The 21,474-nt window shown below is 38.1% G+C and overlaps 1 pseudogene; it reads left to right on the top strand.

Annotated features, from left to right (window-relative positions):
• Positions 1–9,225: 9,225 nt before the first annotated feature.
• LOC140233480 (uncharacterized) lies at positions 9,226–21,474 on the top strand (annotated as a pseudogene).

Genomic DNA, 21,474 nt, shown 5'->3' with positions numbered 1-21,474 from the left:
TGTGGTCATTTATTCCTTTTTTTTTTTTTTAATCTTGGGGTGGGGGAAGGGGCATGAGGGAGAAATGGTGTTCATTCTTTAGGAAGAATTGTGGAAATATTGTAAAGGTGCTTTGTACCACAGAAGTGTTTCTATATTTAATAATTCTGCATTCAAACATCACACCTTGGACGAGTCTGGGAGGAGTCACATTATTACGGGTTCGGTTCTGCCATTGACAAGGAAAATATTTTGGCCTATTCCGGACATTTTGTTTGTTTGTGTGTTTATGCCAGCAAGATTTTTGATTCGAAGTTACAGAGGCCTTCTGCCTTCCAGACACTGTAATAGCGTAAATACAAGACTTAGCATCTGACCTGACTCCTTTTTTTTCTCTTATTGTTTTATGTACATTTAGTCGTCTGATCGTGATAGAGCAACTGCGGCCCAATAGTCGCTATATTCATTTTTTTTTTCCCCCTGCAAAGTATGTCGTGTATTTTTTTCACTGTGGTATCAATAGATTGTCATTATGTATGTTGAATATGAAATATGCATTTGAAATACAGATGTGGAGGCTTTTATATGATTACATTTGTAGCTGGCGTATATTTCTGCCATCTTTGCTTTGTTTGTAGATGTGTCGCCCTTTGATCTATTTTTCTACCAGTCTGACGTCAGCTTGGAAAAAAAAAAGATATATGCATGTTTTGTTTGTGGGCAAGGGGAGTTCATGAATGCATCCTTGATCATTCAGGGGGTGTTAGTGTGAAGTTCCTCTTTTCTTCACTAATTAGCAGTTTGTAGGATTCTTGGACGCTGCATGGCTTGTGCAGTGTTCTTGTGAAACTTAAGTGGAACACCCATATCCCTCTCGTCTATCATAGCTGCAGTTGAAGGGAAAAGAACCAAAGCAAACTGCAGACCCAGAACGCTGTCCTCCTTGGGATGTGAGAGTTGCCATAGCAACCAGGGTGTACTCTTCTGGAAAGAGAAGACCTCAGCTGCAACGATTGCAAACTCTAGGCTGCCTCGATGGCGGTAGCGGATGTCAATTTTCGCCCGAACGGGAGCATTCCTTAATGTCAACAGTATTGTCCTTGCGTGTTATACAAAGAATATCAGACCTAGCGCACAGCAAAGCAGCTCTGCCGATACATTGTACGTCTGTGTTCTATACATGATGTGATATGTTGATATGTGATGAGTGTTCACATGTCTTTCATTCATATATGATGTTTCTTTTTGCCTTGGTCATTTTTCTTTGGGGGGGGGGGGGGACAATATTCAGCATGTTAGCACAAAATTACGGATTATGTTTTTTTCTCTGATTTTGCATGTATTCTACAAGCGTATGAATTGTAGTGTTTGTATTTCCAAAAAGCCTTTAGATTAACAGTTAAACTGAGGGAGGGAATACCATGTAAGTTGTTGTTTCTTAGATATATGTGATAGTTGGGAGTAGACTTCTTTATGTTTTGCACTTTCCTAGTTGTGTTTGGGGCCAAGTTGTACATACTTCTTATTGTAATTCAAATGTACAGATATAATAGCCCTTGAGTAGCAGAGAAAAAAAAAAGAAAAAACAGACATAAATCATTGTATACATCAAGAGAATTAGAAAATGTGTTATAGCTTTCTGATATAGAATTTGTCATGTAGTTTATCTGACTAGCAGTAATGTACCATATATAGGCATTTTTTACTAGAGAAATACAAAACAACAAAAAAAGGAATAGCAAAAGAATGATATGCTTCATTTTTTGAAGTGTAATATATGATCCACTGTGTTGTTATGATGGTCATTGTGATATCTTTTTCTTTCGTGTAGAGAGTTATCAGATGTATCTTTATTGATAATGAGCTGCTGGTGCTGCATGCACTCGCATCTGTAATGTGTCGTCGCTCCTTTCTGCCTGACGTCACCTTTGTAGGGTGCCGCCGTCGTGTACGTTTGATCTGTCAGGGCTGGTTGTCCAATGTTGGAGATGAGGCCCAGGTGGCAGAGTAGGCCAGGAAGTAGGGAGATTGTGGAGAAGGGGTCACATGGTCTGATTAATGGTGACCGTCGGTGAAGTGGACTACCCCCCCCCCCCCCCCCACTTTCCATCCTCTCATCTCGTCGTCATGTTGAAGACGAGGGGTTTGCTGCTAGAAATGCAACCATGCTGTGCTGAGAGGAAGAATGAGTGACGCGGGACAAGTGTACTGACACAGCAAGAATATCATGTCTTGTGGGCGTTATAGTTTTTGTGTCAAAAGCGCATACCGCTCCGGACTCCTCCTGTGAGCTTTGACAGAGATTTAGGGAGAATAGAATGACTGACAAACATTCATTGAACACAGCAGGTGGATGTTTCAACGTATTGCATCCTGTCTGTCTGTCTGTCTGTCTGTCTGTGTTGTCTCTGCAGAAAGTAAGATGTGCAATCATGTTTCATAGCATGTTTACAGTCTCTTTCCTCCCCAGTTCTTTGGCTGGCAGAGGAGAACAATGATAAGGAGGATTGTGGGGGAGGAGGATTTAGTGTCCACCTGCACTCTAGTGCAGTCATAATCAATCAAATTAACAAAGACTGCCTGAATTTTCTTTTTGTGGTTTTCTATTTGGATAACGTGACAATGGACTGTGGTTATTTGTGCTTAGATCACAAATGGCAAAGAAATAATTCTGTTCAGATTAGAGGAGACGTCTTGTATTCTTGTTGTTTTTTTTCAGGTATGTTTATTTGTGCATGTATATGTGGTTTCTTTTTTGGTTTTTTGTGTGACTATCATATGCAGGAGGTTTATTTTGTTTCTTAATGAAGTAGAATTGTGGATATTGAACATAATATATTCAGAGTTGCAATGTGACCTCACATGTCAAGAGTTAGATGCAGACAGTTTATATGTGAAATGGATCATGTTCATTAGTTTTACACCTTAATTGTGGTTCTCAGATGTTCCTGCTCTCCAAGCTTCATATAAGCATCGTAAAAAGTACATTATCAAGTTTTCCCAAGGAGTCCATGTTATCTGTTATGTTGGATGTAGACCTGTATGGTAGTGTAGATCTCCACATCTTCAACCTTATATTATTTGTGATGGTGGCTAAAATGGTACTAGGTGAGCGGTTATGTAATTGTAATGTAGCGTCTATGTTTGCTTCAGTCGATGTACAAGTGTTCAGTATTTTTTGTATCATACTTGTCTTTTCTTGACACTGTCATGAGAGAACAAATCAAACTGAACTATATATGAGAACATATTATTTTTGTGTGTGCATGCCATGATCATTTTTTTTTTTTTGCTTTTGCTTAGAAGAGCTGAAGTGAGGTGTCTGTTTTCAGCAAGTGGTAGAGTATCTTGTTTATCATTTCATCTGAAATCAGCTACAAAGTCATTTATATCAAGAATGACATGAAGAGGGAGAGAATCACATGTCACATGTTTGATCTATCGGTCTAGGCATCATGAATTTGTTGTTTGATGCTGATGGTAGGGCGGTTTTTCTCTCGCTCTCGCTCTCTGAGTTCATCTTAAACACGTCAGTCATTTCTGGTGCTTATTGCACTCTTGATTGAATCGAAAATTTTGCCGACACATGGAGACATGCACGAACATGTAGATATGGAAGCATCACCTTGCATGATGAAGCATGGCAGCTTGAAGTATAGCAGATTGTCCTAACATGGTGCAAAGACATGTAATCAGGTAACTAGTCTTCAATTCCAGTATAAAAAGCCCACCTTCACAATGAGAACAGGTAAAACTTCTGTTCCTATGATAGCTGAATCACCAGAGGAGTTCCTGAGCAGAAAACTATGCTGTAAATGTCCAGGGGTTCATGTCATACGTTCGATAAAATATCATCATGAGAAAAGAAACTAACGTCAAAGGTATGACGCATACCCCTAAGTCATTCTCAGAGAAAGGGCAGCGTGTTTTAAGGAATGTTAGTTATCCTTGTATTTAGTGTGTATGACCTGATAGAATGCCAGAGATATTCTTTTATGCAACCAGAGTTTATATCTTACATTTCCTTCTGTTCTTAGAGGCAACATGTATTTTGCAGCCATTTTTTCTGTTTTCTTAAAGTCATCATGTAAGATGATGAGCTGACAGAAGCATTAAAACTGAAGACGCTAGGTGTATTTGACAGTTGTGCCATTGGTTACAAGTGTATTTGTCAGTATAGCTATCTTAAGGCTTGGTATTCAGTTGAAAAAGTAAACAACAGTGTCAGTACTTGATTGAAGGAAGTGGCCAGCAGATTCCGAATTTCTTCACATCAGAGGCTGCATGAATTTCTGGGAAACTGGATTTAATTTATGTCAAACACCTGCGCAGGTCACTGATAGTAAGAAAGTTGTTTTTCTTTTCATATTGTGTGCCTTTATCATAGACTGTCTGCCAGGGGAGAATCGATAAACATACACGTTGACCTTGAATTGACATAGCAAAGGGCGGGCCATTTTTTAAGTACCCAGGTACACAGATCAAAATGTTCATGTGTTGACCCAGAGTCAAAATCTTTGTTGTTTTCTATTTCATTTCTCTCAATTCTCCATGGACCTCGGTGTGGCTTGAAAGTTGTGAGATTGTACTATATGTCAGGATTTTTTAGCGCTTTTGCATGCAAATATTGGTTCGTATGAAGGGATGTGTAAGGTGGAGATCGTAAATGTGAGCTAGTTTTATTGTCAGCCCTTCTTGTTCTTATGTAATTTTGCTGCCTGTTGTCAAGAACACTTATCACTGAACTTTTCAAGAACTTGAAATATTGTTCTGTGATGCATCTTAAGTGCAAACTAGTAGCTAGACTTGTCATGATCACTAAAACAGTTCAGTCGTGCGTGCAAATTTAAGTTATCTAACTGTTAGCTAGCATTTAAGTAATTAGTCAATGAGATTTTCTCCTAAGGTTCACAGAAGTTCTAATCATCGAATCCTGCAGCTATGTATGTCTCTTTAATTTTGAACTTGTCACATACTTGATTCGAGCAATTTAGACGGTGTCATGATTTCTATGCATTGTAATTTGTTTTTCAAAATCTGTTATTTTTCTTCTTCTTATTCTTTGGTGTTCTTTTCCTCGTCTCAAAATCTGGAATGACATTGATGGATGTATGTATGTAATAAATGATTTTCCTTTTTCAATATGTGGGAGTTTTCAAATTTGTCTGATATGATTTCTTGTCATGAATCAGTCCCATCTACTGTAATCCATGTGTTGCTTAACCCTCTGGAGACCGCCACAAACTAAAATCCTATTGACTTTATACAAGGCTCAACGCAAACTTGTTTTTCTTGGTGGCCTGTTTGGCCACCAAAATTTTCAAATTTCAATTTTTGGTGGTCTGGTAGTGAAATTTGGTGACCTGAAAAAAAAAAAAAAAATAGACACACACACACACACACACACACACACACACACAGAAAAAAACTACATTTGAAATAAAATGTTCTAATAAAACATTTGAAATAGAATATTTTGATAAAATACTAAAGGTCTTTGACCGAAACATCAGTCCAATTTTTTGGCTCCTGCGGTGTTTATACGACTGATTTTACTCTTGATATATACATATATATATATATATATATATTTATGTATACACATACATATATACACATAGATATACATTAAGCCCTATATATGTATGTGTTTGTATGAGTGTTTGTGTGTGTGTGTGTGTGTGTGCGTATTATCCATTGCCATGCATAACAAAAATTTACATGTTTGTAGTTGGCCCTACTATGAGACTACATAACTATACAGTACTATTAAATAAAACGTAAAAGAATAAACGCAAAAAAAGAATGACACAGACGTTTTTTACTTTTGTCGCAATGATGACGCGAGAAAAGTCACTTATTTGATTTGACAATATGCCAAACAAAACAAATTTGAAGTGATAATTAGCATTCTCGATCCAGGCTTCTCTAAGGCCGTAAATATGTTCTATATTTATGAAATGGTTTGAAAGAAAAAATAGAGGTGTGGAATAGGCGATAATTTGTTAGTCTTTCTGTATGCCGTTACGATCAAAGGGGATAGCATCATTGGTATTTGTATTTGTGTATGTGTGTGTGTGTGTGTGTGTGTGTGTGTAGTGTGTGTAGTGTGTGGTCATTATTATCTGCTATCTATGGTTTAATTGAGAGAAGTGGAAAATGTAGTAAAAAAACGAGAAATTTAACATACCAGGCAGCTAAGAGTTTGAAAGTCAAACGATAATGCACACCCGAGTCACGCCTAGACCACGTACCTCATCATGCCTCTCTACACCCGCCTTTTGAAACTCTACTTTTACACACACACACACACATACATACACACACACACACACACACACACACACACACACACACACACACACACACACACACACACACACACACACACACACACACACATAATCACCCCCACACACGTACACACACATGATACACACGCACACACACAAACGCACACAAACACAAACAGAATGATAAAAAAGAAAAATAATCATCATAATCTTGATCCGTATCGCGATGGAAAAATGTACTTTTTTTTTCTTTTTGATCCTCATCTACATCAAGGACGTACCGGGCTAGCCCAATAATTCCTACCTCCGTGAAAGGAATTAACACATTTGTTGTCGTGTGTACATGTGTGTGTGTGCTTTTTTAAACCCCGATTTCTTTCCCTTCTTTAGTCCACCAAGAAATTCAACGTAAGATCATTTCGTGTTTGCCAGTACCTGAGGTCCTTGTCAGTCAATTCTAAGAAGGCGAGGCTATAAATACATCAATTCAGCATTTAGTCGATGCATATTTGGTGAACATGTTGTGAGGAAAAACTAGGTGTAGGCCCTACGTGAATTTCTGAATGTTTGCGGTTCCACCCTACGGATTAGAGCTGCGTGACATCGATGTACAAAATTATGTCACTTGCCGATATAGGATTGACGCAGTTCTGGAGATAATATCCCATGTTTACTCGAGCAAACGATCAATACGCTTTCAAAAGGTCAGGTGTTTGCCTGTGTGAATTGGCTGGAAAGCGGCTCTCCGTGTATGAAGGGCCTTTACTGGCTTGCTGAATGAAACTTCAAATCAATACTACTCTGGCAGTTAGATAAAATACACGCTTTTGTCATTTTAGCGTTTGCAAAGTTAAAGGTGTCAGATTAACGAGCTTGGACTGAAAACGGCCAAAACACCGGCTCTTGAACTGAATACACAGGTGTACGTTCTGATAGCGCCCTGCATGTAATTCACGACAACACAATAGGGCTCCGAACAATAGCTATTTACTTATTGCCACAACGACCCTGAGGCAACATCTGATCGTACCATCCATTTGATTTTCATTACTAATGCTGCCAGCAACTATCATTTAACTGCTAAATAAAATATATTGCAACCTAAGGAGGAGCCAGCGCGACGTAGCTTGGTTCTTCGCTTTCTTTGCCTTTATTTTCCGAGCTTTCAACCGCCGCTTGCAACAAAAGTTATATTGTAAAACAAAAGTCACACACACACACACACACACACACACACACACACACACACACATATATATATATATATATATATATATATATATATATATATATATATATATATATATATATATAATGAGAAGTCGGAAGTTGCACTTTGTATATATATATATATATATATATATATATATATATATATATATATATATATATATATATATATATATATATATATATACATGTATATAATTCACAATCATATACCAAAAAGCTTGTGATATTTTGCTCCTTTTTCGTCCTGTCTAGACCTCGTATAGATTAATTCTTATCACTAATAGTAGTCTTATGAATAGCTTTGTGCATTCACCCGATTGCCTCGTTCCTTGTCGTTCTCGTTCGTTGTCGTTGTTTTTAATGAAACATCTGTGCTTGTTAATGAAAATGAATACAGCTTTGATATTTGTCTTCGCGTAATATTAAAAAACAAAACAAAACAAAACAACAATCCTTCAAGCTTGAACAAGTTCTCTGTCAGTATCTTGACGGTACATATAGACCAATAACACCGCTGTTTGCGAATGATGCAAAATAACCGACTCTAATTCATTCTTTCAGTATTGAGTTCAACCTGACTTGACATTAATCATGCAGGTACAAATAAAGAATGAGATCAATTTTCACCTTCAGAGACGGAGTTCTGCCCATGTTGTAAACCAGTCTTCTGTCTGTTTGGATCGGACAACTGTATGTACTACGCTCAAAATCGATAAAACCATCGATCTATCACTATATACTTCTTTGGTTTCCACTAGCCTTTTTCCGCTCATCTGCCTCTTGAAACTTTTTTTTTTCCCAGCGCGAAAATAGTACGTTCATCAATCAATAGTTGAATAATAATTCGGCGCGGCTAGTATCTGCGCTTAATAAGATTGTGTCAAAGGTCCTGAAGGCCATACCTCTGTCGCATTCATTGACCTCTATTGTCACTGGCCAGCTTACAATGCCAACGGTAACAATAGATAACAGGTACCGAATTAACTTTTGTTATGGTAAATCCAATGGTTGCCAAGCGGAGTAAAGAGATATCTCTGCAATGATTACATTAATGAATATATTTTTCAAATTTTGTTGTTAGGTGGAATTGTAAGATGATAAATATTTTGAGAATAAGAATGAAATAAATGGTAGGTAATGAAAGGTGAAACAGCAATGTTCTTAAACAGGTCTATGTTTCAAAAACAGAACGGAAGGACGACTAGTCGCACCATTCTCTAGCCCCCTCCCTGCCCCCCCCCCCCCCTCCCCCCAACACCCCTCCACGAAAAGCGTTCAGTTACTGTAGTGACGGGGCGACAGGTGTCGCTAATACGTGGTTGTAGTTTCACGCACAGCCAGCACGACGTGAAGTGACTCGCCTGGCCGAGAGTTTCGGCCACAGATAGATGTCAAGTGGCGGTCCGTCAGTCGTAGACGGCCTGGTTCTTCGATGAACAGCTTGCAACTCATGCGTCCTATATATCAATATATTCCTCTGTGCAGTTGTATGCAGTGATTATCAACTTTGGATATCAAAGCTTATTATTAGGCTCTGCTGACATTGCAGCGACGACTTCTGGGAATCAAGTTACTTCTCGTTTGATCAAACGCACAAAATGAGATGCCAAATTGTGGAGCCCTTGTGGTTTTCAGTGTAACGTTAGCATGGTTAGTGCGAGTGTGTACCCGTCGTGGTGACCGCCAGCCAGTGATTATTGTTCTATAGGAAGATCGAAGAATGAAGTCACAGCTTGACGTTTCCAACACTGCAATGCTGACAGCAGTCTACAGTCAGTGTTGGCCCGCTCCTGACCCGAATAATACTCCAAGAAAGGGATTTATTGGGTGAGTTATACCACTTTCCTGATAAACTTTAATTTGTAAACATACATGTATACCAACAATCAAACAAGGGGACCATGCATGCAGCTCCAACAGCCGTATAACTTCCGATGACTTCCGATAACTGATGATGATGATGATGATGATGATGATGATGATGATGATGAACATTGGAAGAAGTATATCAGTGCACACAATCAACTCACATTCTCTAACTTTATCACTAGAACCTTGCTGTGAAAGTTTATGATCTTCTGAAAATGATAATGATAAAAAAAGTACTGGTCTTGGCTTAATCTCTGTAAGATCCTTTGAGTGGGGCACACAACTTGTAGATTCAAATCTACTTGTAGATACCGTACTGCATGTAAATTAGCTTTCCAAGTGTTGTGGAATTCACAAAATGTAGGTACCTCGGACATTTGGTATAAAGAATAATAAAAAGGACACATTCTAAACCTCCAAGGTTAAAGAGGAATTCTGAACCAGTTAAAGTTAGTCTGAAGAGAAAGAGTACAATTTTGCAAGTACTATGAAGACAATTTTAAGTTTCAATGTACGTATGCCAGGAAACATTAAATATATTTATACTTATAGCAGAAGAATTCAATTTCAGTCATTTCTTTTTTAACATGATCAATGGAGAATTGTAAAATGATACCATCAGCTCACTCATTTGCATGTTTATGGTATATCAACTATTTGAGAACAAATATAGCAAATCTTTAAGATTTCATATCTTCCTTTAAAAATCTTATTTTAATCAAATTTTTTCTGTTGTGCTTGTAAATTTGTACTTTTTTATGACAAAGAATAGCTTTTAATTTGTCCAGAATTTCCCTTTAAAAGGCTTGTCGTTGGTTATAAATATGTTTCTAGATATACGAATGATTATGTGCTCGTGGAACGGTGAATAGATTGATCAGTACAATTACTTTGAGGCTTATGTGGTATTTTTGATCCATGGTAACATGTACATTGTACAAGCATGTAGACACCCCCCCCCCCCCCCCCCCCCCCCCGAGGGGAAGGGGAAGGGTCTGGGGCAATTGCCCTAGACCCTATGCAATGTACATTTGTACATATATGTAGAATTGTTATGTGATCAGTAGGAATACTGAAGCCTACTTTTCCGTAGCTGTCCTGTTTATGTTAAGAAAAAGACATTGATAATAATACAAATCATTAAAAAGAAAAAAAAATACCCATATGTTTTTAAATGTGGAATCTCAGTCTCATTGTTTCTGAATGCTTTGCACATATACAAAATTGAAGTGTCATCTGCAATACATGTTTGTACTGGTAGCCATGCACATGTAACACAACTAAAAGAATAAAATATATTTTTTCATCGATTAATTTGAATTTTTGCAACTAAAACAGTTGGCTTAATTGGAATACTTACATATTGTTGGTTGATTTTAAATGGAGAATATACTGGGTGAATGGAGGCAAGAAATCACTGGACTGAATAACAAGTTCTTTATATTGTCATAAAATGAAACAAATGATACAGGAGGGTTATATGCCACATCCTGAAGAAAAAAAAACACACACACACAAAAACATAGAACCCTAATGTGAGCAACATGATTAAGACATATCTAAAACTTGGCTTATAAAGAATAAAAAAGCAACAAAAAGGTAATATATTAGGTGAAAGGGGAGGATTGAGTGAAGGCAGTGAGACAGAGGGATAGCATTCTGAAATTTTGTGATACAATGTACTTTGTCAAATTTCCATATCTTTCAGTGACTGAGAAAAGTGAGATTTAAATCCATTATAAAGGATGGAATGACCCAACAAAGCCTGACTCCAAGATTATAGAAAGACAACAAAGACAAAATCTGTCAGATTGGATGTGCTTTGCTTCACATTTCTGGAGTAAATACTGTCTGCTAACTATCAAAAGATTATATTTCATACAAATTAGTGTTCAAAAGTTGAAATGAAGGACCAAAACATAATCATATACGTGATTATGAAACATACATTATGTGCACGAGTCTTGTAACTTTAAAATAAATTTCCTTGTGTTACATAGGAACTGGCACATGGGATGGGGATTGTTATAGTTGAGTATAAGCCACTTAGTTACTTGAATCATGTCTGCATTACTTACACTGTATGGTATCTCTGTTAAAGAGGAAATCCAGTCCAAATACAAGTTAGTCGGATAAAAAAAGAGTAAAATCTTACGAGTTCAATGGTAAAAATTTTCCTGAAATCGGGTGAAAATTAAGGAAGTTATGACATTTTTAAGTTTTGCTAATTTCTGCAAAACAGTTCTTATACAGTGGATATGAATATGCAAATGAGGGAGCTAACCATATCATAACCTCACAATTTTCCATTTATCGTGTAAAAAAAAATTATGAAAATTCAGTGTTTCTGTCACTGCAGTCTGAAACATGATGTAATTCCTGGTTGAATAACTTCAGAATAGTGATCAGCTAGATATATACGAGGATTTGAGCTTCAGGCATAATTGCGTTGAGTGAAAAACTGGAAATTTCATGCACAAACTATATGGCAAGTTGTAAGGGGATGATATACTCACTTTGCCATAATTTGCATATTCATATTGACAGTTCAAGAACTGTTTCCAGAAAAAATAGCAAAACTTCAAAATTCAAATTTATGAAATTCTTCCGTCGAGATGTTTTCATTGCAACTGATTGACAAATTGCCCTACATCGACGTAAATAAGCACTGAATTGATCAGTGTTTTAGTAGTAGCCATGATTTTTTATCATGGCTACTACTAAAACACTGATCAATTCAGTGCTTATTTATGGCGATGTGGGGCAATTTGTCAATCATACTTTGCAAACTTCAAAATGTCATAACTTGCTTATTTTTCACCCAATTTCGATCAAAATTATACCATTGAACTTGTTATATTTTACTCTTTCTTATCAGACTAACTTATATTTAGAGTGGATTTCCCCTTTAATAATTGTGGTTCACTCAAAGGGGGATTCAGAACATATACAAAATATCATAAGGGGTTGATCGAAGGCTAGTGCAGTATGTATGTTACCTGGTACCATCTATCTGAAACAAAACAAACCAATTTCTTTTTTCTTCTTTCTTTGTAGGTCTCATCAAATGAAGTCCTCTTCACCCCGGTCCACCCATCAAGCATCCTCCACCAACAGACCACCATCCGCTGTCAGGGGCAGCAAGCAGGTGTCCCACCCCACGCATCGACCCCAGGGTGGGGTTGGAAGGGGAGTCAATAACTCGCGGGCCACCCAGGGATTGTGTGTGAATGGCATGAGAGCCAGTGAGCGATGGGGCTTCCAAAAGGACCGATCAGAAGAGGGCTTTGTCCGCAGCAATGACCTTCCACTCCATCTCGGCTTGGATAAGGTATGGTACAGTTTTCATCATCACCAGTAATATTATTGTTAATGTTTTGCATTCCACCCAGTGTTAAAGGGGCATATTATTCCAGACGATTTTCAAAACTTCACATCATGTAGTACATACATTGACAATTCCATGTTTTCATTGATTTGTTGAATTTATTGTTGTCTGTGAGCAGAGAAACCAATACAGTAAACCTCGCATGAGTCGAGGCTCTCGGGACTGACAAAAATGCGTCGACTTAAGTGAAATTCGACTCTCGCGAGAGTCGATTTTTTTTCGACTCACAGTTATGTACATGTATTATAGTACATTTGCATGCATGTGTGTGTGTGTGTGTGTGTGTGTGTGTGTGTGTGCGTGTGTGTGTGTGTGTTTGTATTCAAATTTGTCTGTTCTTGAAGATAATGTTCTTATTTTGTTCTAAGTTGTACATGGAATTTGTATCAATACTAGTAGTTAAACGTAGTTCTGAGAATGTCTGCGCTAATGTGGCAATGTGCATGTGCTTTGTCTATGATGCAACATAGGTAGCCATCTCTGTCAACCTACCCTGAGACAAACACTCTCCCAGGCCCATCCCACCTCCATTGAACAAAACCATACAGCCAGCCGGCCGGGCACGCACAAACAAGCTCCGCCCACTTGGCCTGTCACTGAAATATTAAAGCAGCAATTGGTTGACCAAGGAGTTCTGGCTTGACATGGATAAAGTATGGATGTGCTGTGTGTATGGACAAAGTATATGGATCGATGTGCTCTGTGTATAAATGTATACATGTGTATGTATTCGACATGCGTGCAGAGCGGTACGGTGAGTGTGCATGCTTACCTGCATGGCAGCAGGCCAGGGACGGGGTTCTGCGACATGCCGATTTTTTTTTTGTTCTCCTCTAAATGTAATGAGAATGCCAGACAAATCTTCTTCGGCTCAAGTGATGTAAACTACGTGTATTTTGTACAGAAGGGACTGAATGTTTTACTTCGACACAGCCGAAATTCGACTCTCGTACTTCGGCTTATCCAAATATTTCTTGGAGAAAATACATAGGGAAAAATCGGGACTTTTTATTTTGCTTCGAGTTAAGTGATTTTCGACTCACTCGACGTCGACTTATCCGAGGTTTACTGTACTTTGAAAAACCTAAACAAATCACACTGAACAATGATGACATAGGAGCCTCACATATTTCAGAAATGTAGCAGTGTAATTCCGTTACAATATCGCTTGCCTGACAAGTTCACCTTAAGATGTATAATCTATGTATGCTTTCTTCTTTTGTTCTGCTTCCTTGAGCCCCCAACTCATATTCGTATGGTGAGGCTGCCATGTCATCATCCTTGTTCATTGCAATTTGCTCTAAATTTTGAAAGCATTCTTATTCCTTGTCCTAATCACTATAGATTATATACCCATTATAACTAATCTATAGTTGTTCAAATGTGAAAATCTGAAGATTATCATGAGATGTCCTTTAAAAGGCCCATTTACTGTAAAAGTGGATAATTTTGTGTGAGTAATGTTTTTTGCTCTCGTCCAGATAAAATGAGTTTTGTGCATTTTAAATTCCATGGAATCAAGGCATGCACTACTGGAACATATATATAGCTAGCAAAAATATTTGCGTGCTTTTATTTTTGCACTGGTTTCTAGTTTCATGAAAATTTCAACAAAAATTTCCACTTTTACGGTACTGCCACAAGTTTCTTGCTTTGAAATGTCACATGATAAAAGAAATCATAACTGTATGTGGGTTGACCTTGATTTTACTTACAATTATTACATGTGTAACTTCACGCAGTGACCCGATTATGTGTATACCTTAATTGGTATTTATGTGATATGTGTGTCTATGACAAATATTTTAAAGACATACACTGTAATTTCAAGAACAGCAAATTGACAGATAAGTGTGTGTCACAAGAAAAACACACAAACAAAGAAGCAGAAATGTTTTTATTGAGTGTTATATGCTCTACGTATTTCACTGTACATAGTTTTTTTGTGTTAACTCTGTGATCAAAATATTAAACAGCTATCTTTGAACAATGTATCTCATGGATAGAAGTTATCAATGTATTTGTATACATAAAAAGGAATAAATTAAGATTAAAAAATTCATGTGAAATTAATGTTCCAGGGCACACTCCACTGGAGAAGTTGGTCACATTTCAAGCAGGATTTGAATACTCAGCTTGAAGAAGGTATGTTAGCTAATGCCATATGTGTACTTGTTGATTGATAAATGTAATTTAAAGGGGATGGCTAGTAACTGATCAGTGGGAATCAAAGGGAATGCTGGGGGATGATTGTTCCAATCCTTGTGGGATTCATTTAAGAGTACATTATATATCTATTGTTGTGTGAAAATTATTTGCTTCAGAATGGTCTCATATTAAAGTAATGTGCAGTTTAATGTTTCCAGGTTAGCATGCCTGTACAGTGACGGGGCGTTAAACTGCACATTACTTGAATGTGAGACCGTTCTGAAGCAAATAATTTTCACACAACAATAGGTGTATAATGTACTCTTAAATGAATCCCACAAGAATTGGAACAATCATGCCCCAGCATTCCAACTGATTCCCACTGATTAGTTACTAACCATCTCCTTTAAAACTGAAAGAAAAAAACAAAACATAAAGTAGTGAAAGCCAAAATTTAGAACACCTACCCCTCCTCCAAAAACCTAACGTAGCAGTGAAAGCAAATTTTCAGGACTTAACCAAGAGACAAAAACAAGAAACCAAATGTACTTCACATAGCATGGAAAGTACATATTCCAAATGAACCCCCCCCCCCCAAAAAAAAAGAAAGAAAGAAAGAAAGAAAGAACAAATATATATATATATATATATATATTTATATATACGCAGTGAAAGTGAAGTAACAATGTACTGTAACAAATTTGAAGAACACAGACAGACTAATGCAGGTACACTGTACTACAAAAAAGAAAAAAAAATTGAAGTAAATCTGCAAATGTATTTATTTACTGTTACCATGGTATGTCCATTTTGAAGGAGAGGAGTGTGATGATGATGATGAATGTAAGCATTAATATAATGCCACTTATCTATTAAAAAAAACTTGTGAGAAAGACGTTCATTTGAATTGCATTGGTAGATACCTAATATACATGGATGTATCTTGACTTCGAAAAAAATGCAGAGGAGTACTCTATGAGCTGAAATTTTTGTGTACAGATATTTTCGCGAATTGCTACTTGGAGGACATTTTCGCGTGTTGTTAATTTCGCGGTTGCGAGGGTCTAACTGAACTTGTTATAGTTACTGTATTTGCGCATTGTTATTTTCGCGGTTCAAAGGCAATTCGCGAAAATAAAACCACCGCAAAAATTTCAGCTCGTACAGTATAATGGGGACACTTATAGTCTTATTTCTGAGATGTCATTATACTGTATCATATATGTTATCTGACATACTGGCAAATTCTGCATAGTTTATTTTAGTGTAAATAGTAAGCATAATATATCATAGGATATATTGGAAATTGATTTGATTTGCATACCTTATTGAAATATTTTGTGTGATAACTCTCAGTTTGATTGTAGCTGCATTGTTTTAATGCATCACTGTTATCCTGTTCGGTCATTTGGACTGATATTATGTGATTGTCATCGTTCATCATTTATAATTGCTTTTTTAAATCACAATTTCCATAGAGAGGCATCGAATACAGTATTCTCTTTTTATTCAATTCACAGAAGATTTATCCCTCTACAAAATTACACAGGTAAGTTTAAACTTTTTAGCATATTTTGAATTTCTGTATTCCCATCTTCACAGTAGATACAATTTGTACATTTGTTATTGTCCTCTCAATTGTACATCTAAATATGTTTAGTGGATGTCTTGTTTAGATAGATGATTTAGGATGTGTGACATACCGTAGCCTGTAATCTCTCGCTACACAATGTGTTCTACATGTACCAAGAATGTATTCTTGGTAGCAGGGGCGGATCCAGGAATTCCGTAAAGAGGGGGTGCCCTTACAAAATTAAAGGGGGCGCATGCACCCCAGCTCCCTCATTTTTTTCTTTTCATTAAAGGGAGCAGGGTGCACGCTTGGTGCGCTCCCCCCTGGATCCGCCACTGGATAGTGTCATGTCATACTTACTTGCCTGCAAGATGATATTGAATCTTATGATTGCAGGTGTACCAGTCCAAGATATAATCAAAATGTTCATCAAAAAGGAATGCATTTGTTATTTTTTTTAAACCCTAACCAGAGCCTTTTTTTATCCTGTAACATTGTCGTTGAACACAATCCATATAAGATGTTTTTTTTTTTTTTTCCTTCTTAAATCTGGAATTACATTTTTCTGCTCTGGAGTTAGATAGGATATAATGTTTTCAACATTTAAAGACACCTGTCGCTGGTAGATGAAATATCACTATTTCTATATGTCATATATTTCCAATTGAAGATAAATCATGAAAGCAATTGTGTGAATAATATAATCACAGTGAAAATGATTTACAACTGAGGCATGCCTACTGTACAACCTCTGTCATTCATTGCCATATCTTCTGGAACAGAGCATGAGCGAGCAGTATCGATTGTTGATATCTTGTTGCTAGGATACCTTTCGGAAGCTGACCCAGCAGGTCACAGAAGCAAGCCTCCACCTGAATGGGAGATATGGTTCTACCGGGTTTCAGGTAACTTCCCTTCTCCTCTTATTCAATGTAAATAGAGCAGAACAGAACAGGAAACTAGTCTTAGCTGCAGACCCCTATAAGGTTTTCCCATAACTCATTTTCAGTGTCAGTGCTTCTTCATATCTCCTGTGCTATACATTTGACAATTGTATAAATCGGCTGTGCCATCAGCCGTTGTTATGCTAAGAAGCCATTTCCACTACTTCTTGTACATATTAACATTGATTCTCCAACTCCTAAGCATAATTTAACCTTCAGCATTCATTATCTTTGCCAAAATAATAGAAAACCATGAGAATCATATGAAAATTGACGGCATGACAATGAATTTCAAATACCGTGTACTATGACTTAGAAGTAAGAAAGAAAATCATTAGAAAATCAAATGATTTGACAAAAGATTAAAATGATTATTAATCATGATTATTACATTGTATGTGAAAATTGGCACTTAAAAATACATGGTATTTTAAAGTGCTTTAAAATACTATGTACTCTGAAAAAGTCCACTAAATTTAACATATTCAACATGAAATTAATGGCATAAACATTATTTTTCATTGCACAACATATTCATGAAATGACTGTATTTAACAAAGGGGTATGTATCTAGTTCTATTTTTGGCGCAGAAACGTTTAATGAGAAAAAGTAGATAAATTTATGATTTTTGCATGTAGTTGTTTTAATTGCAACTGCTTGACAACTGTCAATTAAGGGCACTCGTCAATCAGTTACAAGAAAAAATAGTATGCCTGAATTTGTTGACTGAATTTGGTTGTGAAGATTAGTGGAAATCTGGCAACCCTGGTCGCAGCAGCTAGCTGAAATGCATGCAGTTATCAAGCACTGATATGCGAGTTATTCTCTCATTTCTGGATGTGAAAAACATAAAAAGAAATGTATACAAAATGTTTATTTATTTTTTGGTTTGCATATATATATATATATATATATATATATATATATATATATACACATATATTCTTTTTTTTTGGGGGGGGGGTGGCCCAATTGGGCCACCAAAACATAGAATTTCTAAAAAATGATGGGTGCTAGGCATCTATGTCTGGTGATCTTACTTTTGTAAGTTGGTACGTGTAGTCTACTATTCTCTCTTTGTAACTCTTTCAAACTTTTTCACATTTTGTAGTTTGTAAATCAAATGTGTTGAATGCTACAGTTCATATATATTAGATGGATTATGGAATCCTTCGTTGGCTCATGGCAGCCAGTATTTCACAAGTGGTATTTCCTTCCTCTTGATGTTGGTAGGGTGTGAGGCGAAGCCAACTGGCAGCCAACCTACCCTCCTCCCATCCTAGCATCCAGAACCATCGGGAGTCCTCGGGGGAGATGGAGAAGTTCCAGGCAGATCTGGCAATCCAGTGCACCCCTTTCAAGGAGCGGAAGAAGCAGTAAGACTTTCTACTTACAGGGAAACCTCGTTATACAGTGCACTCCTGTTATAATGAATACAGCTGTAATGGGATTCGGGTTATAACAAAGTGAAAATTCAGGTCCGATTCCGCTTCAGGTCTGATTATAGATATATATATATATATATATATATATATATATATATATATATATATATATATCTTCCTATACTTCATTTGTTCGGTTATCATGAAGTTTCAATCTAGCAAAAGAAAACTGTCGGTCCCAGGGACTTCGTTTTGATGAGAGTCGCCTCTATAATGAGATACTCAAGATCACTAACATTTCCTTGTTTCTCCCTATATCAGGGGTAAAAATAAAAGAATCTAAAAGGAATGGGACTTGCAAAATTACCTTATCATATCAGGCAGCTCGCTTTATCAGATTTCATTAAAACAGGGTGCCACTGTACAATTTTTATTGAATGGTCAAACTTGCCAATCTGCGCTACTATGGGGAACTGAACAAAAATGTCCTACATGTAAATATATATAGAAAGAAACACAGGAAAAAAAAGACAAATGCTCACAAAAATTCCTTGTCTCACTTGACCCAGTATTTACTAACTCACATTTCAACTAGGTCCTTTAATCATGTATAATTTCTATTCATCCTTTGTCTAGAAGAAGTTGTGTATGGTTTGTTGTTTTCTAGTAAGTCCAGTGTTTGTAAAATTTTGCTGTCGGCTCATAGACCAACAAGTGCAATGTTTATTATAAAATGCCACATGTTTCCTGTTTCCTAACCGTTACATTCAATACGTGCATCAAACAAATCTCATAATGCTTATTGTTGATCAATAGTCAGAGAAAAATATATTCACCATAAACACTGATCTTGATATCTTCAAGCAAGAAGGTGGTATGTCTCATTCTTATTCTAGAGGAATGAAATTTGTAGCAGATCCTGTATTAGATCAAGAAAGGCTTTGGAAAGGTGAATTGATGATTCTTTGTTTTGCTTATCGCAGGAGGCCCAAGTCTCATATGGTCTCTTCAAGAAGGAGGAGATCGAGTCCACCGCCTCGCCCTCACTCCACCCTTGGAATGCCTACCAACTTGTCTGATGTCAGGCGGTTTGATCAGCTCTCACCCAACGTGATTCACCAGTTACAAGGTGATGGAGACTATGGCAGAGAAGACGGGACATCGCTGGACGGTGAGTGCAGCCTTGGACCCTTCGATATCGTCAACGATGACTACAAGCTTGATGAATCAGACTCTGACTTGGGCGTGTCCGAAGACCTACATTCGCTGGTGAGTGACGAGGTGGAGCAGAGTGAGAGGCGGTCCATCGGATCTATGGATATGGATTCCTCAGAAGACGAAGAAGAGATCCGGGAGAGGATGGAGCGCATGCGTCGCCACAGGGAGAAGATGAAGAAGAAACTGATGCGGCTCGATCTCCCTCCAGGGGCCTGTTGCATAAAACTCCAACCGGATTTTTTTCTGGTTGAAATCACAAAATTCCGGTTGGAAGCTCCCAACCAGAGTTTTTATGCAACGGATTTTACATTCTTAGATTAGCAACCTTAAAAAATTCAGGTTGGGCAAATCCCAACCAGAATTTTCTAAGGTTGCTAAAAAAGTTTTATGCAACGGCTCACAGAAGTGCTGTCAGGGAACATTGACTGCATGTTCCCATACAGTGGATCCAGTGCGGCCAAGAAGAAGAGGCAGGATCCCTTTGCAGATGCCCTGAGTGAACCCTACTGCCACATGGATCTCCTGGAGCTCAGCATGATGGACAAGGACTGGCGAACCATCATCAGGACCGCTCCGGATGCAGATGATGCGGCTCTGATGGAGAGGATGATTGAGATGGAGAAGCTGCAGTATCAGACGGCTGAGTGGGAGAGCCAGCAGAGTTCCCCAAAGAAGAGGTCTGCATCTGCCCTGGGGCTGCGGAAAGGTTGGAACGACACTGCTGCCATACCCACAGAGCGAGCGCACAGTGCTCTGGCAAAACCGAAGCAGTCAAAGAACTGCTGTGAGGAATGCCTTCAGCTGGTGTGTGCAGGAGACTGTCCAAACAAGAATGCAGCTGGCAGGGGCTTGTGCATCCATTGCCGACAACCTTACTGCAACGGGGTTTGCACCGAATTTGGTTACCACCTGCACATACGGCATGCACGGCAGGAAGAGAAGAAGAAGAGGAGGCCAAAATCCTGCCACACTTGCAGACGGAGCAAGACTCCCAACAATACCATCAACACAAACAACATCATCCTTGGCAGGCCGCGGTCTGGCTTTGCCACCTACAGCAGTTCGAGGGTGCAGAGCGCGAGGGCCAACAGGATGACTGTCGCTTCGACGGAAGGGGCGGAGCATGTTTCGGATAGGATGGAGAAGCTGGGGCTGTCTGCTCGCAAGTATGCAGACAAGAGTGGTGACGAGGGGGAGGATGGGAGGGAGGGGAAGAGTGACAAAAAGGCAAGACCAAGAACCGCAGGATCAAGACGACATATACGCGGCAGGGATGCCCTCATAGCAGGCAAGAGTTTCCAGTCACAGCGAAGGTTCTCTCTGACCGAAGAACCAGTGTCCACTACAGCCGCCAGCATGAATCCCAGGATCCTCCGTGTGAGGTCAGCTCATTATCGCACAAGGAAAGCAAGACAGAAGGGTAGGAAGGTAAAGAAGAAGTGA

The sequence above is a fragment of the Diadema setosum genome, chromosome 9, assembly GCF_964275005.1.
Source record: "Diadema setosum chromosome 9, eeDiaSeto1, whole genome shotgun sequence".
Taxonomy (NCBI): Eukaryota; Metazoa; Echinodermata; class Echinoidea; order Diadematoida; family Diadematidae; genus Diadema; species Diadema setosum.
The sequence above is the reverse complement of the archived record's forward strand: the minus strand, read 5'-3'. Positions and strand labels throughout refer to the sequence as shown.